The sequence below is a fragment of the Sturnus vulgaris genome, chromosome 3 (genome assembly GCF_052056855.1).
Source record: "Sturnus vulgaris isolate bStuVul1 chromosome 3, bStuVul1.hap1, whole genome shotgun sequence".
NCBI lineage: Eukaryota > Metazoa > Chordata > Aves > Passeriformes > Sturnidae > Sturnus > Sturnus vulgaris.
In genome coordinates this window covers 82,889,565-82,915,445 of record NC_142245.1, presented here as the reverse complement: position 1 = coordinate 82,915,445, position 25,881 = coordinate 82,889,565, and positions in this window count along the sequence as shown.

Below are 25,881 nucleotides of genomic sequence, written 5' to 3'. Positions count from 1 at the left end.
GGATTTTAAAACCATGTTTCTGTATGTTGGGTGAACACCTGTGTCTTCTGTTTGGCTCAGCAGAGAGGTTCTGAGACAGTTTTTGGGCTTGTAGGATCTTGAAGACAAGGCATGTGGGGAAAGAGCTCGTTTGAAAATCCTCCCATTGATGAGGTGGGACATAAAGCTCTGAGTAACATAGTGGCATCAGGCTCTTTCTGGCTGTGCATGAGGTCCCCAAAGGAAACACATTCACCATGGGGAGGGTGGGATAGTGGTGACTGGGAGACTGCCTGTGCAAAATGTGGTGGGGACAGGAGGTTGGGCACTTCTTCTTTGGGGGTTACTTCTGCTGCACAGTCCTGCATTCAAACAGCCTTTGGGAAGGAGATATTTTTATTATTTCACATAATTGCTCCAGAAAAATGTCTTTCCTTCACCTTCTGGCTGCTCTTCTGATGACTACATTGTAAGGGCATCATCTGAATAATAAAAGCATCTGAGTATCCCAAGTCAAAACATCAGTATGGACTGGATCCAGATAGTGGTCAGGCTTCATGCTCAGACAGGTGTGTAGTTCAAGCCCCTGGGGTTGTTTGCCACATCAGTGTGAAAACATAAGTGTATGTATGGCTTTTGTAGTATGTTTCAAATGTCAAATAAATAAGATAAAATAATATTTTCTTTATGTGCTTTTAAAGGCTCTAGTCCCTGAAGGAATAAAAGAAATTATTTGGTGGATTAATGCAAACACTTCTTTATACACTCAGAGTTTTTATGTTTGGGCCAAAATATTTATGTTTTCTATCAGCAGAAAAACACGTAACAGATATCTGCCCAATATTAATCATCTTTATGTTAAGAACATCGTTCATTTAGAGTTACTGAGTACATGTTGTGTGATTAGGCTATTTTAAAACATGATGAATGGGAATTTTACCTCTGTTCTGCCAATGAGGCAATTTTTATACTCAGATGATATTCACAATATAAATAGCACAAGCTGACTGCATTAATGCTAATAGAATCATTTGTTATTGCCCTCTCAGCACTCCTGAAAGCCGGCTTCATTGGATTTAAATCCAGCCGGCACTTTTGCAGAGAATGTATTTATGTGCCTTTAACATCCACTCCATGCTGGCATTGAGGTGCTAGTGGGAAGCTGAGTCCCCCTGCATGTGAGATTCACATAGAAACAAATCAGTGCTCTTTGATGACTTAAATTAGAGTATTTCTCTCTTCCTCCCCTCTCTGATTTGAAATGTGATTTTCACCTTAATCTTCTAACTAAGTCTCAGAGGCATCTGTATGATATTTCCTTGACCATTTTAGATATCTAAGTTTTTATAAGAGGTAAATCAGGACATCTGGCTCACTGCGGCCACAACATTTTTTTCCCCCCCTTCTTCATATAAACAGTATTTGCAAGGGAGAACTCCAAGTCTAATAAAATGCTATGGTAGTTAGACAAAGGCTGCTGGGTAATAGTGCAAAGCATGCTGCTGCCACGATTAACTCACCGAGAGCTCTCGTCATCACAGAAATACATTTCTATGCCGGAATTCATTTCCCCACTCGGCCCCTTCAGCAAACAAAACACTACTTACAGGATGAAGGCTACAATTACCCTCTCTGATATAAGTTTCCAACAGTGCTTAGGGCCGTGTGACAGCCCTGATGTGAATGGGAATACAGAGAATCACAGTGCCAGATCTTGCTGTGTACCTCCAGCACCATCTGGCACTCTCCCCTGGCTCATGGGGAGCGGGAGGTTGCAGCTTCATCTCAGCACACTTTGCTTTATTTCTCCTTGGGTAATTCCATCACACACACACTCACACAGAGCCACATGCAGGTGGAGCTGCATTAAAACCACTCCAAGGAGATGCAGTGGTCCCTCTGGGGCAGCGCTGCCACCTGTGCCAGGCTCTCAGTGCTCCTGCTTAGTTTTCCCACTGGGCTGCTGCCTGGTTCTGAGCTGAGGAAGCACTAGACTAGCCCTGCTTTGGGACCAAGCTGCTCAGTATTTTGTTTTTCCTTGCTGTTGAACATGTGGCTCCAGGCCTTATTTACTGCATGCCAGCCAAGCCCTGTTCTCAAATGTTAATTTCCTAGTACTTTTTTTCCTGTGGCATTCATTACCTCATAATGTGCCTCCTTGACAAACATTAATTAACTTATCTTCACAACATGCCTGCAGCAGCAGAGAGGCACCAATGGCCTTGCTTGCAGCCTTTGTGAGGCACAGTGTTCAAGCATCCTACCAAGGGCTGGCCTGGGACAAGCTTGCTGCAAGGGCAGAAGAGAGGAGGAATCTTGCTCAAGTATCTATGTATTTAAGAGCCCCCATACCCCCTCCGATAGTGACAAGGTCCTGTCCTACCTGAAGTCAGAAGGAGATGCTCTAGCTGGGTAATATTCCCCATCCTTTCTGACATCTGGACACTGGACTGGGACAACATCTTCTGGTACCTTGGGTTCAGTATCCCAGTGAAACAAAAGGGGACATCTCCATCCTCCTTGTAAATCCTGCAGCCTGCTCAGAAGCATGAGCACAGTGAACTACATTTCTGGTGGCAGAAGGTGGCTTCTCCATTGCCTGGAATGAGACCCCAAAACAGAGCAAAAGCAAAACTACAGAGAGCTGAGATCCTAACTTTCTGTTTTCAAGTATCCTGCTTTATTACTTAGTAGAGAAATAAATATGAAGGAGCCAGTAGTCACAACGGGGCCTGTTCAGGCCACAGAGGAAGATAGCAATGGGTGATGTAGACTCTCTATTGCCATATGTTACCCTACAGAAGGAGCAGAGCAAGCTGGGTTAGACACCCAGGCAAGAGCTGTGTGACATGTTCCCTTTGTCCTTGAACTGCAGAGGTCAAAGTATGTCCATCCTGGGTTTTGCAGGTCTAATACACTCAAGTGCTCTCTAGCGTGGGAGGTATGAAAACTTGACCTTTGTGGCATAGCAGACAGCTTGACTGTGGCATGATATTATCAGAGACATGGTGCAAACCACCATCTCTCTGTAAAGGGAATAAATGTGAGGAATAATGAGAAGGACACTGCAAATGGAAAACAGCAACCCTGAAATCAGCAAAAGTGTGGTAGCATGTTCCTGCTCTGCAATGATGTGCTTACCAGAGACCCATCCTTGGTTTATAGGTCCTCTCACATTTGGACTCCAGACACTTCACTGCTTTTAATATTTATCTCTATGTGCACAAATGCACATAGTGCACAGTGACAGTCAGACTCTAATTTTACATCCCTATTTAGAAGCAGAGTAGTTCCCAAAAGTTGGCATTTGAACTGTCTTGCTATAGTAATTGGTGGTTTTGGTCATTTCTAGATTACAGATGTTACAATTATCACACATCATTTTTCTGCTAGTTGGAAAAATATATTTATTTTTTTGGAGGAGAGGAAGGTGATTGACCACTTATTTATGTATTTTGGCTTGTTAGGCTGAGAAAAAGGAAAAAGTGACATACAATAACACAGTACCCCATTTCATCTTTTCTGTCTTGTCTTAGGGTAACCATTAGCTGCCACTAACCAAAGATCCCTTTCAGGTGTTTCAAAATTTCTCTCTTAATATAGTTTATATGCAGTCACCACACATTTCATAATCAATACCTTGATAAAATGTCTTTTAAGGTTATTTCTTTCTTTATTAAACTTGCCATTTTTCTAACACTGAATCAAACTTGATGACTTCAGCAGTTACATATCTAACCTCATTTTTACTGCAGGTAGAGTAAGCTTGGAGGATTGCTTTGTCATAGAATCATGGAATGGTTTGAGTTGGAGGAGCCCTTAAAGATCACCTTGTTCTACCACCCTGCTATGGGCAGTGATGCCTTTCACTAGACCCGGTTGTTCAAAGCCCCATCCAACCTGGCGTCAACACTTCCAGGGATGGGGCATCCACAGCTTCTTTATGCAGCCTGTCCCGCTGTCTCATTACCCTCACAGTAAAGAATTTCTTCAGTATTTCCAATTTAAATCTACCCTGTTTGAGCCTGAAGCCATTTTATCAAGCAGCATCTCTAACCCCTCCAATGTTATTTTTTTAGCTCTGTTAGAGCAGCAGTAACAAAATACCCTTTAAGATGTTTTCTTTGTTCTTTAAATCACAGTATACAATGGAGCTGGGATGAGTCTATGTGGACCATTACTCCATGCAATATTAGATTGCTCTGGGGGTAAGTTCTGAGCAATGAAATGTTCAGATAAATAAATTGCAGCCCACAAAATCCTCTTATCATTCTATCATGTTAGTCTCTTCTAAACCTGATTTCACGGTCACAACTGCAGTATCAAGATGTCTCCAAAACAACAATTAAAATGTTTTTTGCAGCTGAAAAACATGGGTTTTACTTTTGTGCCACTTTGCACTGTCTCACAATTGCCTTCATCTCCTCTGTGCCCATAGATCATACAAAATCTCTGGGAATTAATTTTTCTGTAGTATGCCCCTGTCTCTCAGGAATCTGGTGTCTCTAAACACTGTTACCTGCATCATCATGAATAAAATGCCTATGCATAAGCAGTCAGGCTATGACAGATTTTTGAAGAGGCTACTGGAGGTTTCAAGTATTTCTTTGTAATAAATCCTTGGGATTTAAGTAGAAATCTAGTACTTTATTTAAATCCATTAATTTTAACCGTATTGTCAACCTCCATAGTTTGTCATTAAAGCTGTACATCATAGAGGCTCATCTGTCCAAACATTTCAGCTGTGGTTTTGTTGCCCATTTTATCACTGTCCAGCATGTACAGCAAATTTTAGAAGCTTAAAAATTAAGGTTCTTAGAGATAGGTAATACCAGCTCTTGTCATAAGACCCAATCAACTGCTGTGAAATAGTGCCATTCCTTGTCACTAATGATATCAGCTAATCCTTGTCCGGATTGCTCCTGGAGGAGCTCCTTTCTGCAGCCTGCAGTGAAGGTGTGGAGGTGTTCAGAAGAAATAAAGAGGTAAAATAAGCACCACAGCATTAAAAAAAAAGTCTCCCAGTCTCCCTGCCTTAGCTTGGAAGCTGACGTGAGCTTGCTGTTGTCATTGTGGAAATGCAGGTGTAAGTGAGCAGGTGTGTATGTTCCCACACCGCCCCTGTGGGAAACTGGGAACATTTTCCAGGGACTCCCAGATCCAGGCTCTTGTCTGTCAGTCCATCCTATCATTGGCTCTGTGAGATGAAGGCTACAGGGTCCCAGCTGGGACCCATGGTACTCTCCAGTTCATTACTGGAGGGTGTCCTGGTTTTGGTGAGAAGAAGCTGTCACAAAGCTGCTCCTTTCCATAAGCACATCCCAAAGAGCCTCTTTCAAATTCTTCTAAATTGGAAATTACAGCTGAGAAAACCTCTAACATGGACTCTTGTGGGTTGTAACCAGTGTCCAGGATCACTCAGGAAATGAGGGGGAGGCTGAAGTGGTGAGGGCCAGCCCAAATCTTACAGCTAGTGTGGAAATCACAGCAGTACTTCTGCATCTGGGGCCATACAGTGAGGCACACTGAGGAATCAATCTGCCTAAGAGAATCCATTAAAGGAGGTTCACTTAAGGCCTATATCAGCATCATTTTATGGTCCCACAAAAGCTGTGGAGGCAACACTGAGGAGGTAACATGGGGCTGGGATTGCTGAGAGACAAGGCAGAGCAGGAGCCGTCAAAGGCAACTTTTGTCAAATGGCAGCCTGGCATTCAACATAGCTAATGCCATTAGTAAGTAAATCAGCTGACAAGTTATGACAATCACCGACCTAAAATGTTCTTTCAGTAACCCTACACATCTATCTAGTATAAGCTCAAGTGATTTGACTGTACCCTACATCAGCATCTGACTGATACAGCCAAGCCTGCCAAGGTGCATTGCACTGGAAAAGGATTTGGGATTACATGTTACCAAGTTAAGAGGCAACATATGAAAGGGAAGCTAACGTTTATTCAGGGCCAACTTTAATTTGTCCAAAACAGCACAGGTTTTAAGTTCTTAAGGCTCCGGAGTGGTTAATATATTTAATACAATTTAAATGCTTGATGGTGAATTAAACATTCAAAGATTTTCCCTTCCTCATAGCGATGAGGGTCTGAGAGGAGATTAAAAGTTGGATTTGAAGCCATTTTTATGTAATTTGACTTGTTTGGCCTTCTGTTAGCCAGTGCAATTGCTCTCTTGCACCTGTCCATGCAGTGTGATTTATAATTCAGCACAGAATATACAGGTTTGCTTGTGTCCATATAATTGCTCAAATTTTTATTTGTCAGGTGTTGTAGATCACAAGCATTTTCAGTTCTGCACAGGCAGGCAAATGCTGCTTAAAATAACCCACATCCTGCAATTCTTCCCTCAGGAGCTTATCCATGAACATTTTCAGTGTACCGATTAATGAGACCAAGCTTCCCCCTCGCACTCATCTGATTAAAATATTTAAAGGAATACTAGACAAATTTAAATTGTCTGGTAAGTACTGGGCATGCTCTTCTCTGTATTAGCTAACTCTTGTTTGTCTTGATAAAAGATGGTGAGGAAATCTCAATAAATCAGGAGTCTGCTGCTGTCTAAGCCAGGAATGCTCTTCTCCAGTGAAGAAGACAAGCTTTACCAGGTAACAGATAGGTGTCAGGTCAGACCAAATATTATGAAACAAGCAGTGAAATTGGCAGCAAAGCTACTAGACAGTGAAAGCCAAAGAAGTATCATTGTAACAAGATTTTTAAAAAATTAAATTGTGTCTGTCAAAATGGTCTAAAGGTCTGTGATTCAAGTGGAGAATGGGAAGATTCAGTATGAGAATTCCAGGTTTTGACATGAAACCCTGTTAAACTGACCTAATTTTGTGTGATAAGCATGGCAGACACTTGGTAATGGGATGTCACAGCAGGCATCAGGCACACCCCATTTCAGCTGATCATATGTGTATCACACAGATTCTTCTTGACAAAGTCAACAGTCTCTCTTCATCTGCTCTTCATTTTTGATACCAGCTGCACTCTTAAACCCAGGACTAATCTATTTATTCCTGGGAGTGTTATAAAATTCATGAGGGTGCAGAGGGAGCTTCATCCAAATGGGCCACTCAGGCTAATAGTTAATAAAGAAAAACATTTCCTCTACAACCATGATTAAAGAACCCTAATATTTATATATATTAATATGAAATCAATAGGCAGATATGTCTGCTATGCTCAGGACATGTAAGCAGAGAAGGAATGAATACAGTGCTTCTGTTGAAACTGCAGCTCAAATATCAATATACTGACTTTAAAATAAATGGATGTGCCTCTTAATCCTCTATAACCTTTAGCCTCTTGTAACTCTGAGAATCACCATCCCTTTGTGAAGCTGTGAAATGCTGGCAGTGACCTTTTGGAAATGGGTAAGAGGAAGGCTGGTTTCTGAGTTTACAGAGGCAAGCTGAAGCTGAAACACAACTGCTGATCCTGCCAGCAGCACCCATGTCATGTTCCAGGTTACAGAAACAATCAGGAGCTTCCTGAAGCCAGAAGCACCTCCTTGGCAGAAAGTAAACTGCTTGGCAAGCCATCCTTTGCTGCATTTGCAAGCAGATTGTACAGCTTTGCCCCAGTCCTGGAAACCTTTCTGTGAGGATGGGCTGAGTCTGAGGGTGGGTTCCAGCTGCTTTGCACCAGCCAAGCCAAAAGAAATGAGGCTGGAGAAGCAAGTGGTACAAACAGCAAGAAGTAGACTTTCTTATTGGAAAGCTCTTCCTTTATTTTTAACATATATATATATTCAGCACCTCTCTCTAGTAAGAAAAGGTACTATGAGTTCTAAGAAGAGCTTTCAATCCCACAACTTTCCCCTGATTTTCCCACTAAGAGAGAAAAGTGGCATATGAGAAGAAATGCTGATGAGAAATGTTTCTGATGGAGTTGGTGGTGGCTGGAAGTAGGATGCAGCTGCTCAATCACAACATAATTCCTTAATCTCTCCCTGCTAAGACAATACTGACCAAGGAGGGAAAGTTTAGAGCTTTACTGGTGAATGCTGAGTGAGAATGAGACAAGCTGCTTGGAGATTCCCATGGAAGGGGCCACATGAGGTGACAGTGACCCCCAGGTCTTTCTACATTCCTCTGGGGGCTTATATCCCTGTAGAGATGTCCCCTCTGCAGTGGGTCCTGGCATCTGTGGGGCAGGAGGAGGTGGCAGGGGGACCATTGAAAATGTGGTATTTGAGCTGTTTGAACATGAAAGTGAAGATATTAATGAATTCTACCAGGTTTGGGAGATTGAGGTGTGGACCTCTACCCTGTTTCCAGGGGTAATGAGACACTGAGCCTTTGCCATCTGCTGGTTGTGTGAGCTCCCCTGCAGCACCTCAGGCTGCCCTGGGTGGGCACATGGGCTTCCCACACTGCCCATTCAATCAAAATGGGGGGCAGGAGGAGAAGTGAAGGGAGAAGGAAGATGAGAAGGCCAGGAGAAATTCCTTGAGGAGGAAGTGCAGGGCAGGCAATGGAGTAATACAGCTACAAACGAGCAGACAACTGAGCCACATGCATGCAAAGTGCCTGGAGCAGCTCCTGTCCTTCCAGGTCAGGAGAGGCTGCTCTGAGTAATGATATCACCAGCATGTGGGAGACATGCTAAAGAAATTTCTCTTCAATCCACAAGCAAGGCACAAATAGTTTCTGATGGAAAACAATATTAAAATTGTTGATTTTTACAGAAAAAAAATCCATTAATCAAACAAATGGCACTCCCAGGAGCTGAGCAGTGTGGGGATGCAGATTAATTGCAGGAGTTGTTGGTTGCCCCTATATATTTCAGCATTTCAAAATGGACATAATACCCAGTTTTATTATTTGCCAGCCCTTTAGGTTGGACTTGAAATGCAATTAAAATAGCACTTGAGAGAGCCATACATTTTAATTAATGGCCTGCATTGCTGAGAAGTTGGAAAACAAAGAGAGCATTGCCCACTAGGAATGAGTAAATCAAGACAAATGCATTCCTGGGTGTCCATACATCAATATGACGACATAATCTAGTAGAGCAAGAAACCCATCTCTGCTGTAATATCACTCGTTTTGCTTCAAAAATTCAGCTCAACGGCTGCATATGATGAGTGCCAGTTTAACAGCCTCAGGTCTTAAAATTGGGACAAAATATATCTAAGGGAATGCTGTTCTACTGCAGGGTTCCAAAACCAAGAGGAGCTCCCATGAGATTCAGCCTGCCCAACTCCCCTCCCCACTATGCTGCTCCTCATTTTTGTTTCCAGATCCTGGAGCTCTGGCCTGAACTGCCAAATTGGGGGCTAAGATTTAGCAGTCACAGGTGGGGGTGACAGCCAAGAGTGATGTGAAAAGGGTGTGAGCACCATGGTATAAAGTCTGGGGTTTGCTCCAGCTCAACACACTTGTTCTCCCCAAAAGCAAGGACATTGCCAGGAAATCTTCTGGCTAATCTCTGCTGCTCCCAATGGCATTGCTCCCGTGGGCAGTTTGGGTGTAGTGGCTCTCTTTTTGTATATATAGAGTGTGTATTGTAAATATTTATGCCAAAGACTGGTGCCAGACATGTTTTAAGCATAGATCTGGACTTTCTTAAGTATTTTACACGATCGTCATCTTGTACATAACGTTTACTGAGAAACATATTGACACACTGAAAAACAAGCACTGCTATTAAATTTTGCTGAAAAAAGAGGAAAATGGGAAGCAGTTCACATGATATAAGTTTCAGGGACTTTCAAGATTTTGTATATTCATCCATATATCACATACCAGTTATGATTTTGGCTAAGGATCAGGGGCTACATAGAGGAGATTTCTTCAGCTTTTTACAGGGGGAAAAGAATATTGAAACAAACAAAGAAAGGTGACACGCGTATTAGTAAAAGTAGAAATGGAAATAAGAGACAGGAAAAATACAAACCTCTTGACCATTTTAAAACACAAAACCACACATTTTAAAACTCAAAAGTACAGAGATCAGAGTTAAAAATTTGAAAAGGGAAGATTTTTTTTTAGATAAATCTGTTTTTCCTGAAATAGAGAAACTCCAGGAAAAACTAGCAAAAGAAAGGCACTTATGAAACAAGATTAAAAATTGGCTGTTGCCAGTATGAGACAATGAGTCTTCACAGAAATATGTTGACCTGTCCCCTTTTTCATCTCCTTGTGATTCTGCCTTTTTTGGACAAAATCAGGACAATCTTTGGGTATATAAACCCACAGCGGGCTCTGTTGGAAGGCATTTTCAGCAAAACACAGACACGACTGGCAAATGAGAAAATGCTACTTCATGAGTCAGTAGTACTCCTGTATTCAAATGCTTTAGACAGTTTTGGTCACCTAATCTTTAAACACAAGGATGAAACTGATGGTCTTCAGAGAAGGGTCAGCAAGCAAATGAACACAGGGAAAAATCTCTGCTTTTACCTTGAGGTAGAAGTAGCTGGAGGCTTTCCATTCATCTTGAAAGAACAGTCCAGCTTTCAATACTTGTTCTATGTCATGGAGACCCTGCAGAGCACAAGCTGACCTTTCTTCCACCTTGCAGAAGTATGTCCTCCCCGAACAGCCTCCCAAGAAAGACACCAACACGGATCAGCCAGCTGCCACGGCCAGGAACAAATAGGGGTTTAAACACTTGTGCAGCCTTTGGTAAGAAGAAGAAGAAACTGCAATGCACTGGATATAAGGAAATATCCAAAAGCTACCAAGAACATTCAAATATTCACAGAATCATGGAATGTGCTGAGTTGGAAGGGACCCATGAGGATCACGGAGTCCAATTCCTGGTCCTGCACCATCCCCAAGAGTCACACTATGTGTATGAGAGTATTATCCCAATACTTTTTGGCCTCTGTCAGGCTTGCTGCTGTGACCAGTTCCCTGGGGATCCTTTTCCAATGCCCAACCACCTTCTGTGGGAAGAACCTTATGCAACCTAAACCTTCCCTGACACAACTTGAGGCCATTCCCTCAAGTCCTGTCACTGTCACCACAGAGAGGAAGCCAGTGTCTGCCCTTATGTTATATCCATTGTTTGAGATGGATGGATTTTATGGTGGGCAAATATCGACTCTCTGTTTCTCTCCTTAACCCTGAAGCTAAAAAATCTGGTTTTTGGTTGTGTTTTGTTTGTTGTCTTCATTTATTCCCCTCCTGGAAATATCCAGACAGTAAGTTGCCAATGTTGGCTGATGGGACAGCTGACTCTTGCTGTGGCCATTGCTCGTCCAGTTTGCTCATACCAGATTACTGAGAAATCCAGCACTGTCAGCCTACTCAGCACAAAGGTCTACAATGAAGTGCCAGGGGGGCTGTGGGCAGGCATAAACATCCCTCTGCCTGATTTGCAGGTCTTGACTAGTCGGGAGATAGAGACCTGTCCCAAGGAAGTTGTTAACACATACATTTGTAGGAGGGCAGTTACATGTGCATTTGTTGGGGGCACTGGGGACAAAATAAAAAGATATTTTTGCAGCCCGCCTTCTATCCCCTCTGCCTTTTCATTAAACATGGTTGGAAAACATTTCTCAAGTGGAAAATACTTATTTGTATAGGTTTTTTTTTTTTTTTCCTTCAGCACTTAATAGCTTTTTAAAATTGCGTCACTAAGGCTTTTTAGCACCTGGCAGTAAGATGTGTCCACTTCATGAGCCATGATTTGTGCCTGAGATCAGAAAAGGGTGGGTGTCCCTTAATCCACACCTGTGTATTCACTGGGGAAGCAGCAAAGATTAAGTACTTTGTCTTCTGGGAAGTCTTCTTAAGTGTGCAGATTTCCTCCTGCCAGAACCTTAGCAGAAACTGAAATATTGCATTGTCACTCAGACTCGTGCAACAAAGCCCAAATAAGCCCCTTACCAGCCCCATTTCATGGTCTGAGGCATCAAAAAGCCAGAAGGAGAGAGATGCACATGAAAGGTGACTAAAGCTGAAGCAAAGGGACCTAATTAGAGTGAAGGCAGGGAAACTGCATGAAACAAAAAGACACCGTGTAATTACTAAAATAACTAATATGTTGTTTTATAAACCATGAAGAGCCATTCATTTAGGGTTATCCTATATCCTGAACTTTGATTGACTTACATAGCTGTGTCTTTATTGTCAATTTTTATAGAAAGATAAAGCAAATTCAATCAATCTGAGCCTCCAAATCTACGTGCAATTGCTGATGCCAAGGAGAGAATCCTCTTCTCTATTGATAAAAGACTGAGGGTGAGCTTGAATTTCCAAGAACTTGAGGCAGAGTCTGAATGAGAATTTCCAATGAAAGTGGCATGAGCCTTTGGATCAAGTATCTAAGGCGACATACAGAAAATAAGGCTACATCCTTATTAGACAGCTTCTTTTGTCATCTGTCCATACTGCTGTGGGCATCAGACCTGATGTTCCATCTTATAACACCATTCCACTGATCATCATCTGAATGTTCACTGGTTTTGCCTTGCCTGTTCTGCAGGTGAAAGTCATCCAGAGGTGTAATTGGTAAAGAAATGGCAAATACACACAGCCAGGGTGCTAGAGAAATGGGGAAAATTCATTATCCTGAACTAAAAGTAGATAAAATCTATTCACGCCCTACCTTGCTTTATCGCTGAGTTTTGAATCTGACATGAAGGTGCATTTCAACAGGGTACTTGCAATGGGACATAATGGGGCACAAGCTAAATATTGGGGGGAAAGAATTTCCTGTTTGCTTATTGCTAAGAAGGATTTCAGGGGTGCAGGCAAGCCTCCTGCATCCCACCAGGACCTTTGGGCTTGGTCCCCTTGACCCATGGCAGTGAATCAGCACTTCTCCAGCATTCTGCAGACTAATGGTAAAGCAGCCGAGGTTTGGGCTGTCCCCAGGAAATTTGGACTTTTGGGAAAAGAAGGAAAAAAGGATGATTTAAGCAATGCCCTGGAGGCATTGCTAGAGCAGAAGATCCCTTTGCAGGAGCATGAACTATGTCGGTAAGACCTGAGGTTTCCCTATGGGAAAGTTCAGGCCCTGAACAGGTTAACAAGAAAAAACATATTAGATCTTTAGAAATAGCATTGGTAGGCAGCTCTGCTCTGTGAAACAGAAAGAATACCCAGCACATGGCTGGATAATCCTGTGATATTTTGAAGAAATTGTGCCCCCTGCTGATTTAATTAGCTTTTTAGTCTCAGCCCCAAAGCTGGTGAGAACATTCAAACATACTGATTAGTGTTCAAGGTCAGTAACTCAGATGTCCTGCTGGATAGTAAAAATCTTCTCTTTCAACACTGAAATAAGATGCTTATTATTGACTTGTTGGAAGCAGAAGGCAAAAGAAGAATGGCATATCCTTTCAGGGCCAGCATTCTGAGGCCATGCCTAGCATTTTACATGTCTTTTGTAGCATTTAATGGGAAAATAAAAGCCTGGAATAAAACAAGCAGAAATTTGTGACCAGGGGATTAGGTGGTTTTATAAAGCCTCTGTTTGTGTCTTGCTTGCATGGTAAAATTATTTCATTTTCTAGCAAAAAAAGAACAGTCATCGACTGCCCGTTTAAACTGATCATGGCTGATTAACAAAAAAAAAAAAAAAGAAAAAAAGAAAAATATAACTGTGGAATAATAATCACTGCTGTTTTAGGAGATGGGTGTTTATACCACAGTATCCCATGGGTATCAACTCTCTCAGTGGCCAGTAGTATGAAAAAATGCACTTTTTATTTCCAGGAAACCTCATCTATGCCAAACCAGCTTGCACAGATGCCATCCCAAATGCACGTCAGACAGCAAAAGAGGGAAGAAAGGAAGAAATCCCAGCAATGTGCTGTTACAGGTATGTGAATTGGGCTCCAGCTAGCCCCACATCCAGCACAGTGGGGCTGGATACTTTTCACACTTCCCAGGAAAGGACAACAAATCCCCATTTCCCATTGCCACATTTCCATCTAGCAGTTTGGGGCCACTGGAGCTGTGGTAAATCCTGATGGATTTAAGCTCATCCAACATTTCTTCCCTCTAAAATCCTCCTTAGTGTGCTTTCCGGTGCTGCCCTGTGCTCTGCTATTGTTAATGCGATAATCAGGGACATTTTCTTTTGGCTTCCCTCTCCCAGTCGCCAGACCGCAACCCTGTCTCCACTAGCAGGTCATCGAGTACCCTCTAGTGGATATTTTGGAAAACAGAGCTCTTTATTGGCCCCTGGAGCCTTGGCAGCCGCTCTCTGGAAAGCCTTATATTTATAGTTAAGGTACACAGGGGATGGATTACAGAAAGCACAGCGCATGCAAACAGTTGCAAACCCTTACAAGAGCTCCTTCTCTTTAGTTAAATCAAATATGAAGGGCAAACAAGATTAAAAATCAATTCTTCGAGACAAACTGTCTGATTTTTTTTAATCTAGTGGATATGTACAAGGCCAAAATACCTGTAAGGAAAATCAATCTGCCAATAGCATTCAATTTCAGTTTCTGGAATAGCCTGAGATGGCAGTGGGCCCCTGACTTCCAGCATCCAAGGACAGGCTCCTGGCAGAAGCAAGAATATATCCCTATGATTGGTCTCCTTACCCTTTATTTATTAGCTTTATTAATCATTTGGGTGTTTTTTTCTAAATTAGTTAATGCATTTGCTTTTTGCTTCCCATGATCTGTATGGGGTGGGTTAACCTTTCCTAAGAGCCTAAATCCCTCCTGGCTGCTCACTCACTCACACCCCCATCCTCAGAAAATGTGTGAGAAAGGTCTTGTGTCACAGCAAGGACAGGGAGCTTGGTAACTTGCCAGTCAGCATCACAGGGAGACTAGACTCGATGGAGGTGGGCAGAAATATTTTAAGCTGTTGCCAATTATTAAAATAGATTCAGGTAGTGAGAAACAAAGATAAACATTAAAATAATACCTTTCTTCTCACCCTTCTCACAGGCTCAGCTTCATCCCCAACTCTTCTACTTCCTTTTAACCCCAGGTTGCATGGGGAGATGTAGGAATGGAAACTGGGGTCAGTCCATAACTGCTGCTCTTTCCCTCTCATGCTTTTCCCGGGCTCCAGCATGGGGTCCTCCCTGGGCTGCAGTTCTTCAGGACAAACCTTCTCTGGTGTGGATATTCATCAGTGCAGTGGATTATGTGCTTCAGCTCCTGGAGTACCTCCTCCCCTGCCCATCCAGAGTCATCTGCTCTTTCTGATACAACTTACCAATAACATTTTCACTGAAATGTTGAGCATCATTAGTTTCTGTTCCCATCATCTGTCAGTCCGGTCTTGTCAGTCAGCAGTCTTGTCAGTTTGTCTTGAGTTGATGTCACACTAAATGTTGTGCCATTAGCATGCTCATCTTTATGCCTTTTATCAGTGGCTTAATCCTAATGCTCTGTAAGACTTCAGGAATTTCCCTGGTACACCAAGATGTTCTCAAAATGAAAATTAGTAGGTCAATTATGTCATTAGCAGATTTTTATAGGCCTTCTGAGTATGTAGCAAGACTTAAACCTGTTTGTGTCTCATACAGATTCTTAATGCCCTCACTTATAACTTAGCAGCTAAAAAATATCACTTCTTTCATTATGCTTGAAAATACCAGCCTGCTTCTTTCTAAATGTGTAAGAGAAATCTGTTTATCCGTCTACTTTTTCTTACTCTTCCCCTTAGTAGGATGTCTCTGCTGCCTGCTGTTTTTCAGGTTTCTATCAGGCTTTCCCCTTTGTATGCCCTGTTTCCCTTCTGGGCCACAAGTTCTGTGCCAGTCTGTTGCATATTTCATAAAAATACAGACCTCTGTATACACAGCTTAAAAGGCTTCAGGGCCTCTCCAGGTGATATGTTGTAAGTTCACCTCCTTTTCAAACATCTTTTCTTGCGGAGCTTTTGGCCATGGCTCCCGGAGTTGTTCCTTACATGCCCTGTTCTTATGCGAAATACTGAATGTTCAATTTCTGAACCATCCTGGTGGGTGAGGTTTTGCTTTTTTTTTGCCATTATTTCCAGAAAACATATTGGCTCTCATCTTATCATGTTTTAAAAGAAAACCAGACTGTCTCTATGTGCAGGTAGGTAAGAGATGGGCCAATTGAGCTTCAAACCCTCTCCCTAACCTCTTATTTCAGATCCTCCATGGTTCACCCTCTCCACTAACAGCTGAGACACCCCCAACTTCCTTCTGCCCAGTCCCTGGGTTAGTCAAGGTGTCCAAAGAGTGAATGTTTGGAAAGGCATGTCTTCAGTAATGGGAAGGGAGTATCTGAGGAGTTTCTTTGTCATTAGATATTGGTCCTGACCTGAGCAGGAAATGGGGTCAGAAAGTCGCCAGAGAGGCCTCCTAGGCTAAATTGTTCTATAATTCTATGCAAAAATATTTTGTATCGCTTAGTAAGCTGTCTGAAAGTATTAAGGAGGCAAAGATAGGGCACAGGATGAGACACATGACATAATTACATTGTTGAAAAAACTTCTTGTTGAAAAAAATTCTTTAAAATTTTATTTCCTGAAATAAATAGTCTGCAGGAAGTATGTAACTATTCTTTAAAAAAATTATATTCCCAAATCCAATTACATTTTCAATTGTTTTGAAGGATTTCACTGGATGAGAGTCTTCTAATGCCCAGGGATGCACCTACGATGATGTACATTTCTTTGTGGGCTCCTCTGCTACACAGAACCTGTCTTCTCTGGTAAGTGACACAGTGATAACACTGCTGGTTTTGAAAGCAGTGAGTAACTTACATTTGCTTATAATACATGCAAAATCTGTGCCATTTCTGGCTGTATTTTAGCCAAGACCTACCAGAAAGTGTAGGGTCACAGGAGGAATTTATCCAGCACCAGCAAGTGATAAAGGTGGTGTTCTAAGGAGCTGGCCCCAAGGTGCACATAGCCTTGGCTTGTCAGAGAGCTCTGCAAGTGCACATCCACCACACAGGAGACTTGTGCTGCCTCTCCATGAGTCCATGGGTTTGGCTTTGAGAGTGTAGTGGTGCATAAGGGAGGATTTTTTTCCCTTTCACTTACTCCACTCTCATGTGGCATTGGAAAACTGGGTGCATTGTGTTTGCACAGCAAGGTTTTGGTAGTGGGGTCAAACAGGGATGGCTTCTGTGAGAAGTTGCTAGAAATTTTCCCCATACCCAACAGAGCCAATGCCAGCCAGCTCCAAAGATGGACCTGCTGCTGGCCAAACTGAGACCATTGGTGACAGCTGTAGCTCTGCTGTGGTAGAATATTTAAGAAGGGGGAATATTTACTGCCCAGGAGCAAACTTTGGCCAGACAGGAGTGAGAATACGGGAGAAGAACAGTTCTGTAGACAGCAAGATCAGTGAAGAAGTGGGGGGAGGAGGTGCTCCAGGTGCCAGAGCTGAGATTCCCCTGCAGCCTGTGGTGCAGACTGTGGCTGTGTCCCTGCTGTTCACACAGGTCCATGGCTGGAGTAAAGATCCACCTGCAGCCCCTGGAAAATCCCACACTGGAGCAGGGGAAGAGTGTAAGGAGCCCTCTTTTGAGGAAGAAGGAGAGGTAGAAACTTTGTGATAAATTGACTGCAGCCTTCGTTCCCTGTGCCCCTGTGCCGCTGGGAGGAAGGAGGTAGAGAAATCAGGAGTGAAGTTCAGCCTGGGAAGAAGGGAGGGGTGCGGAGAGGTCCTTTTAAATATGTTTTTATTTTGCATTACCCTACTGTGGCGTTAATTGGCAATAAATTAAACTAATTTGCCTGAGTCCAGTCTGTTTTGCCCAAGACAGCAATTGATGAGTGATCTCTCCCTGCCCTTTTCTTGACCCATGAGCTGTTAATTGTATTTTGTTTCCCTTGCCCCAGCGAAGGAGGGGAGTGATAAAATGGCTTTGGTGGGCACTGTGCATCCAGCCAGGGTGAACCCACCACCCAGGGATGTGCCAGCTCAAGCACTAAGCAGGCAGGCTATTTTACAGAGCAAGCAGAAGTGGTTTTCTTCTGTGTGACTCCAAGCATGAGCAACAAATGTGTATAGCAAAAAATAAATTGGCTTAGCCAGTGCTTCAAAGGGCGTGAGCTGCCACCCATGGTAATTTCAGTGTGATACCTGCCAACTTCCCCTTTGCAAAAGGTCTCTTGAATGATTCACTCTCTCATCTACTGATGTTCCTGGCTTCTTAAACCACACCACTAACCCTTTGCCTTGGACCCAACATTTCCAAATTGTTTTAAAGGATGCTTGTATGTGTTTGTGTGTGCGTGTATGTGTGTGTGAGCCTTCTTTTGAAAGACAGGCAATCCCAGCCTGTGCCCCAAGAGACAGATCTGGCAGTGGAAAATCACCATCCTCCCTGGCCTCACACATCTCCCTCATGCTTGCTTTTCCCCTTGAAGGGATGGAGTGTGTCCTCCCTACCCACAGGCGCCAGCCCAGACACAGAGCTGTCAGGAACTCTGCATCTCCTCCTGGGAAGAGGTGCCTTGCCCTTCCTGATTAGACTGCATACTTATGATGCTGACCCAAACAGAAAGCCAGCATGAGCAGGCACTCCCTCCTCCTGCTTTGCTGCTGGGTAGAGGAGGGAAGCAGCATGTTCCCAAACTCACCTTCTTCTGGATCCCCTCATCCTAGCTCAGATGCTCACCATTTAAAGAACTTTCAAAATCTTTTCTAAAACACATCACGATTTTTTGTTTTGGTTAGCACCAATGGCAATGACTACTTTTTAAAAGGCACAGAGAGTTCCCCATCTCTCCAGGGCTGCAAGTGAAGCTATGAGGCATTGGTGTGGTGGGTGGCAGTGCTTCCCATGGCAGCAGCCCTGTGAGGCCATGCTTTCCCAACACTTCCAGTGACTGATCCACTTAGGAAAGCAGCTCTTCTGGTTACGTTTAGCTCTTTAATCCTTTTCTCTCCCTTTCCAGAAGTGACAACTTTTCTGTTTGCACTTCCATTGCATCACCACTCCCCTCTATAGCTGCCCTGCAATTTTTTTTGCCTAACAGCATGTTAATTAATCAGCTCAGGTTTGTAATAAAATATGACGCCCATTTAATAGACTGAGTCACTGGCAGAGCCAAGCAGAATGAGCTGATGGGAAGGATGGCAGGGGAGATAACACAGGGCTGTCAGCAGGCGAGGGGCAGGCCTGCCTTGCACAGCCAGAGCTCTTCAGAGGCAGCCTGGGCAACACCAAGACCAAACCTGCTCTTGTTTCCCTGTTGCTTGGTGAGGTTTTGGCATGTTTTCCTGCCTGAGCCAGCACTGCTGCAGCAGGAGCCAGACTCCTTTCCGTAAGCAATGGGCATGAGCTGAGGGTTAGGCTGGGAATGAGGAAACATAGAAAATGATTGAAGTGAGGAGATGACTACCAGCCCGTTGGAGACATTCATCCTCTGGACAAGGTGAAGAGGTTGGACCCCACGTGCTGATGAGCCCTTTGAGGGGGAAGCCACTAGCTGTTGCTGGCTTTTCAAAACACTTCCATAATGTAGTGTTTTTTGTTGCTGGCTGTGGTACCGTCACATCATTAATCTTCATTAGAGAGTAATAAAATACTTATATAAAAACACCTCATAAAACCAGCTAATCATTGGCACTGTACTACTCCAAGTGCTCTGGAGTTTCAGGACACAGGAGTTCTGTGACATAAAACTCTCCCTCTTGTGGCTCAGAGACACTCAAAGCTAAGGAAGAGCTGTTGTGCAGCTGACAAAGGGTTTAGGGCTTGCACATAGGCAGCTAAACTGGTGTATCTGGGAATGCTCGTGAATAACACCACAATAATTCTGGACACTTTACAACTTACTTTGCAAGAGCTGTAGAAAAAGTAAAAAGTGCAGCACCATGACTGGGAAGATGGTTGTCCGTGTGTGTGTATCTAGACATATGTAGCAAAAATAAACACTTTCTGATTTTCTGACTAAGACAACTGCTGTTATGCTAGAAACTTTTTTAGCAAAATGGTTTTAGCTCTATTTCCAGCAATTATCAATATTTGCATGTGACTGCTTTTCAAAAGTTTGTTAGAAAAAGCTTATCTAGGCTTTTTTATGATGTAAGCTCATTACATCTCAAATTAAAAAAGACCTTATTAATGAATAAGATACTGGGATTTGGCATTTGATTTCAGCATTCAGCACAATTTCTATTTAATGCTGTGCAAACTAATTCAGTCTCTTATCCCAGACCAGAAATGCAAAAGCCGTGACGGTACAAATCACGCGTTGCGGCACATTCATTGCACGAGAAGATTCAGGGTGCTCTGGGGATGGGCAGGAGAGCAAAAGCTCTGCCAGTTCTCGGTGTTTCTCCACACCACCATGTCCCAGGAGGCTGCAGTGGCTGCAGGACCTAATTTCCAACCCCACAGTGTGACAAATCCTGCACTGAGCCTGCAGATGCAGCACCAGCCCTGTATTAGCCTGCCACGCTGCAGAAGGAACAGGATCAAAGGAGAGAGTCATCCTTACCCAAGTTCTTGCAAGTCTGTTTCTGGTTGTTTACCAGGTATTCCAACCACTTTGTAAATGTATTTTTTTTTTTCTTGGAAAAAAATATTAACAAAGATCTAGGACTAACACAAAGTACCTACTCTGCTTTTTACTGTTGAATTAATAATCTCCTTACTTTATAGCCCTGCCAGGAGGGATAATACTATTGTTAAGGCATGACACCACACTGCAGAAAGGGTGTCTGCTCAAAACCTGTTTAGTCCTCTCATCCTAGCCTGTAAACCACTGGAAAGCATACAAACCTCTCACAGTTTGCACAGCAGCCATTCAAGGTAAACTATAAATCTTCTTTTGGTCTCTTTTCCCTGTTAAGGTAAGGAAAACCCCAAAGCTAAATAACTGAGAGTGGTCTTTTACCAATGTTGAGGAGCTCTGGAAAGAGCAGCTTTTGCTTTTGTGGTAGGTACATGCCAGAAAAGCCATTTCAAGATTGCCCATCAGTTAAAGCTCTAAAGCCGTGGAGGTGGAGCCGCAGAAACGCCCTTCCTATTGATGCCAGAATATTATTTAGCTCTTCCTTAGAAAACATCAGCAGTTAGGAAGGGCTCCAAGTTTTCCCAAGGAAACACTGCAATGAAATGCATCATCCAGCTGTCTGTGCCTTCACCACCACTCACCTGTATCCATCCCTTCCTCCTGCAATCTGGCAACAGCTCACAGGTTGTGCAAACCTGCTAAATTCAAGTGCCACCCAAAAAATGTTTTGCAAGTGGATGCAGTTTCCAGCTATGGGAATTTTCCCTTTCCCCGCTAAATCACCTGGAACAGATATTCTACATCTGCTATTTTTATTTATTTACATGTTTAAATTGCTGCTCAGTCAGTCCCATAAGTCCTCAAAGGTAAACCAGTCCCAAGAAATAGGATTGACCAGTGATGAGAATGTTGCAATTTTAAAAGTGGGTCAGGGATGAATATTGCTATGATTTCTTATTCTTTCAACTTTCATAGGAAAGCAGGGCCATCCCACTGGGCATGGATGAATTCCTCCTTGCTAACATAAAGTGCTCCTTTTGCTCTTGAATTTCCAGTTTCAAGACATGAAATTCTGGCATAAACATTCAGATTACATTATAACAGCTGAAAAAAATAAATTAGGAAACATAGTTAATTAGCCCACCCCCATCTCTTATTGAGTGTATAATCAATCAATCTCTTCTCTAAAGCATTCTTCATAACTGTAATGGCTATTTTATTTAAACATCAAAAAGAAACAGGCTCCAGCTAGGGATTTAAAACTGATACTAATTTTCTTAAAATAAATAGCATTAATAAGAAAAAATGAGGGCATTTCTTGTTTGCTTTAGCTACTGAAACAGAAGAGGGGACAAAAAGAACAGTAAGTAAAAACCTCAATGAGCACAGTTCAGGAATTTTTCTTTACTTTATTCCTCAATGCTGCAGAAAAACATGACAAAGTTGTATTGAATGCAATGACTTTTAAAACTTATTTAAATCAAGGGAATCGAGCATAATCTGTTGAGTTTTAAAATTTCTTTTTCTGAATTCCTAGTTCCTAAACATAGCTTTTGCAGCCAATAAGCTCTATATCCTGGCCCAGTCACAGTGTTGAAAAAAAAGCTGTTGATTATATTGATTTTGTGGGAGAGTATGGAATTCTTCGAAATTTGTAATTTAGAGCAGAATGCACTGCTCACCAGGTCACAATGATGTCGAGAACCAATCTTGGTATCTGGCATTATGTTTATAATGGGAAATTTGCTCAGTGAAGGAAGCACTGCACAGCATTCTGCTGCTGCTTTAAGAAAGAAAGAATTACATTGCCTCAAGATGTCATGCTGCCAAAATTGCTACACCAAAAATTAAATGGAGAACAGAATTTCAAATCCTTTGTCTGGCTAAAACATCTTGTTATTTTCAGCATCCTTGCAATGCAAAAGCAAGCAGATCACAAATGCTTTGTACATCTCTGTTCCTACAGCACATGTTCCTACTCCCCATGAAAATATGCATCAAGAGATAATGTGAAGAAAACATCAAGAATATTTTGGTCAGATTAAAATACCCACTTATTCTCCAGTCAGTTAAAATTCCTAATAAAACATATTACAGAGTAAATGGATTCCTTTTACTTAGTGCATCTCCTACTGAGCTGAGCAGCAATTTTCTAATACTTGCCATGAATTGCAGAGATCCCAATGCTGCTCCCTGGTAGCCAGTGGCTGGACCAGAGGCTGGCAAAGTCACACTCAAGGTGTTGAAAGAATGAAAAACTGTCTCACTGCCAAAAATTTGCTGAAATATATTTTGAAAGGCACCCTGTGAGTCTGAGTATGAAAAAAATTACAGGCTTGCTTAATTTGCAATTTAAATTGTTGTTCTAATGGTTCAGTTCAAGGCTTTCAGTGAATCAAGCCCTCTGTAGCTTTCCATGGGATTCAGACAACACCTTCTGGATCCAAGAGATTTTATAGACTTGTGAGACAGGAAACTTATGCCAACTGCTTATCAAGATGATACTACAGGTGTATTCCACAGTGCTGGTGCAACTAGAGGCATTAAGGAGAGTTTGAGTTACAAGTATTGCACATACAAGTCTCATATCTCATCCCTTATCAAAAGCAGATTTAATAAAGTGTCATAAAGCAAGAAAAAAAATCACTTATGCACTGCAGCACAAAGCAGTTTTCTCAGTACAAATTCTGCCACAGCTAACATTGTGTAAGTTCAAAACACATTGCCACTTCTAGTATTTTACTAAAGTAATTATACCTTCATTGTAAAGTCTTAAAAAAAAAAAAGTGACAAAAAGCTAAAGGTTTTAATCTTTATTTTTCTATTATAGTCCAAATTTCCTAATATGCAAAGTGAGGTCAAATGGCAATAAACTTTTAAAAATTCTGCTAGCATCATGGACTGTCCTTAGTGAAAATCCTCATTGAAGTAAGTGAAACTTCACCTAGAGAATACCAAAAAGCCTCAAAAGGGGATTTTCCCTGGGCAAGAAAACTTACCTGGCTTTAAAATAAAAATACCCCAAAGTCAGATTTATATAAAAATCTGGTATTTATTAAATTGTCATCACAGAAGAGCTCAGTATAAAATCTCTACCAAGGTGATTTTATAACGCAGCAAACTCTCTGTTTCTCACAGCCAAAAGCTCTGGTTATAATTGTACACTGTGCCTTCATATCATAGAATTAAAAAAATTGTATTTTGTCCTTTTAGCCCCTTTTGTTAAGCAAGAAGACCTAATTTAACAAAAGCTGTTCTTTCTATTAGTTTATTGTATCCAGAACACCGAGTTTTGAGATCATTAAATGAAAAACATTGTTACTACTCAATCTGCTCAGACTGTGTGGCCGCTATTTGGCATTTCAGACTGCAAGAAAAAGCCACTTCACACACCCCAGTGACAAATCACAGCAGTAAACTATTCCCTGAACACACATCACAGTTTTCATGCAAGCAGAGCAGAAAGGCATGCACAGTGATTGAAGAAGGCAAAGAGGGAAAAAAAGGGGATTTTTTCAGTAAAGAACTAGCTATTGCCTAAAATATAATTTTCTGAGTAAATCCTAACAATGTGATTTTTTTTCTATTTAATTGGAGCATTTCCAGTATATTTGGTTTATGTCAAGCAAGAAAGAACTGAAAAGCATGCTAGGCTCTCTACAAGTACTGGATCCAGTTTCTTCAAGCTCCCTACCTCATGCTGTCAGCAGAAAATGTTCCAACACCCCCTGCCAAGTTTGATGTTTTGACGATAAGTAGAACTACAAAAAAACCCCATTCCTTCTTGGCCCAGGGACTTCTTCTGTGCCATCTGCCAAATGTGTGGAAACCAGGTCAGACACCAATTTCTAGGTGAGAATCTGTTGTTCAGTAAGAAAAATTCCTACCAGGCTGGGTGGACCCATCCTGCTGTAGCCAGTACTGAAGAGTGCCATTTGAGGAGAAGCCAGTGTACCAAATGATGCCATGGACTTGAAATTCCTGACCGTAAAACATCCCAAAACTTATTTTAACATTTTACTCACTTGCAGCTACTACACGATCTTTCTATGACATACATCCCACTCTGGAATAATTTAGTGAGCAAGCACCTTACCTGAAGATACATGTACAAAGAAGAAACAAAGCAGTAACAGAAGAGCTGCAAAAGTAGATTTTAAGCAATTTTTAGCAGTTTTGGAGGGCTTTATGCTACTTCAAGAAGCTACTCAAGCTCTGAAGATTATTAATGAGAAAATACAGAGTGCCAATATTCCTGCCAACGCAGGAGTATGATGTTTGTCATTACTTTCACTCCAAGCATTTGTAGTCAGATAAATCACTTGCTTGATTTTTAATTAAGACAAAGCAAATTTGGTGTACTTCAGAATGTACTTATGCACAAGTACACCATTTGTATACCATTACAGCATCTGTAATGAATACACAGCAGTAACAGTTACAGAGTAGTTATTTAACTCCTGTAACATCTAGGGGCAACAGCAAAAACTAGAGAAGCAATTGCCTCATGTTCTCTAGCTTTTGGCCCAAGCTGTTTCTTGTATTTCTCTATATTTCTCTCATAAACACACTCCATTAAATAGTAACATAACAGTGGTTTCCTCGTCAAACAAATAAAGGTTATACCACTGCAAGAACAATAGCTCTCTAGCCAAAGATAAGGACAGAAAACACTTTGAATAATTTCAAAACCCAAAGATTTCTTTTTGTTTAGCAGGCTAAAACCTACCTGATATTGATTTGACAGATAGCAGTGATGAGCTTGTGTGTCTGAGAGTATCCCACGTTCCCCCAGTGCTCTCAGCAGAGCAAGAAAACAAGTAATAAAACCCTTCCCCCACCAAACCCCTACTTCCCAAATGTTAAGAAGCAAATGATACAAAAAAGGAAATCGAACATAAGAAGATCCAGTCTATTCTATCAAATCATCCAATGAATCTGATTTGATCACATTCGTATTTTTAATTACTGGTGAGGAATAGTTATGAGAAAGATGCCTGCAGAGAGAGCCTGCCCCAGAACATGTTAATCATCTAAGGGACAAATCTTGTTCTGAACACTTGGTGTATTTTCTGATTCCAGGGAGGATGTAAGCAGTAGATTGAAGCAATAGCTGAGACTTGTGTAAGACATAATTGACCACACCATATTTTGCTATGATGGCAGACTTGATCCTCTACTACTTGATATCCGGAGTAGCTATTTGCACTGAGGTTCTAGGAGTGCAACATGGGTGCAACTTGATATTATAAGGTTGATTACAGAGATCATACTTGGCAGACAATGAAGGAACTTACTGTACCCAGCACATGTAACCGCGAGTTGCACCTAATGCCAAAAGTGCTCCAGATTCTCTGGGATGAGAGAAACACCACAGAGTTCATTAACACCACACAGTGTCTAGCAAAAGCTAAAATTCATGGCTGATTGTATTCCTAATTGTTAACACTTTCAAGAAAGAAATAAGGAAACGTAGGAGATTTTTTTTTTTTGTTATTGTTTTA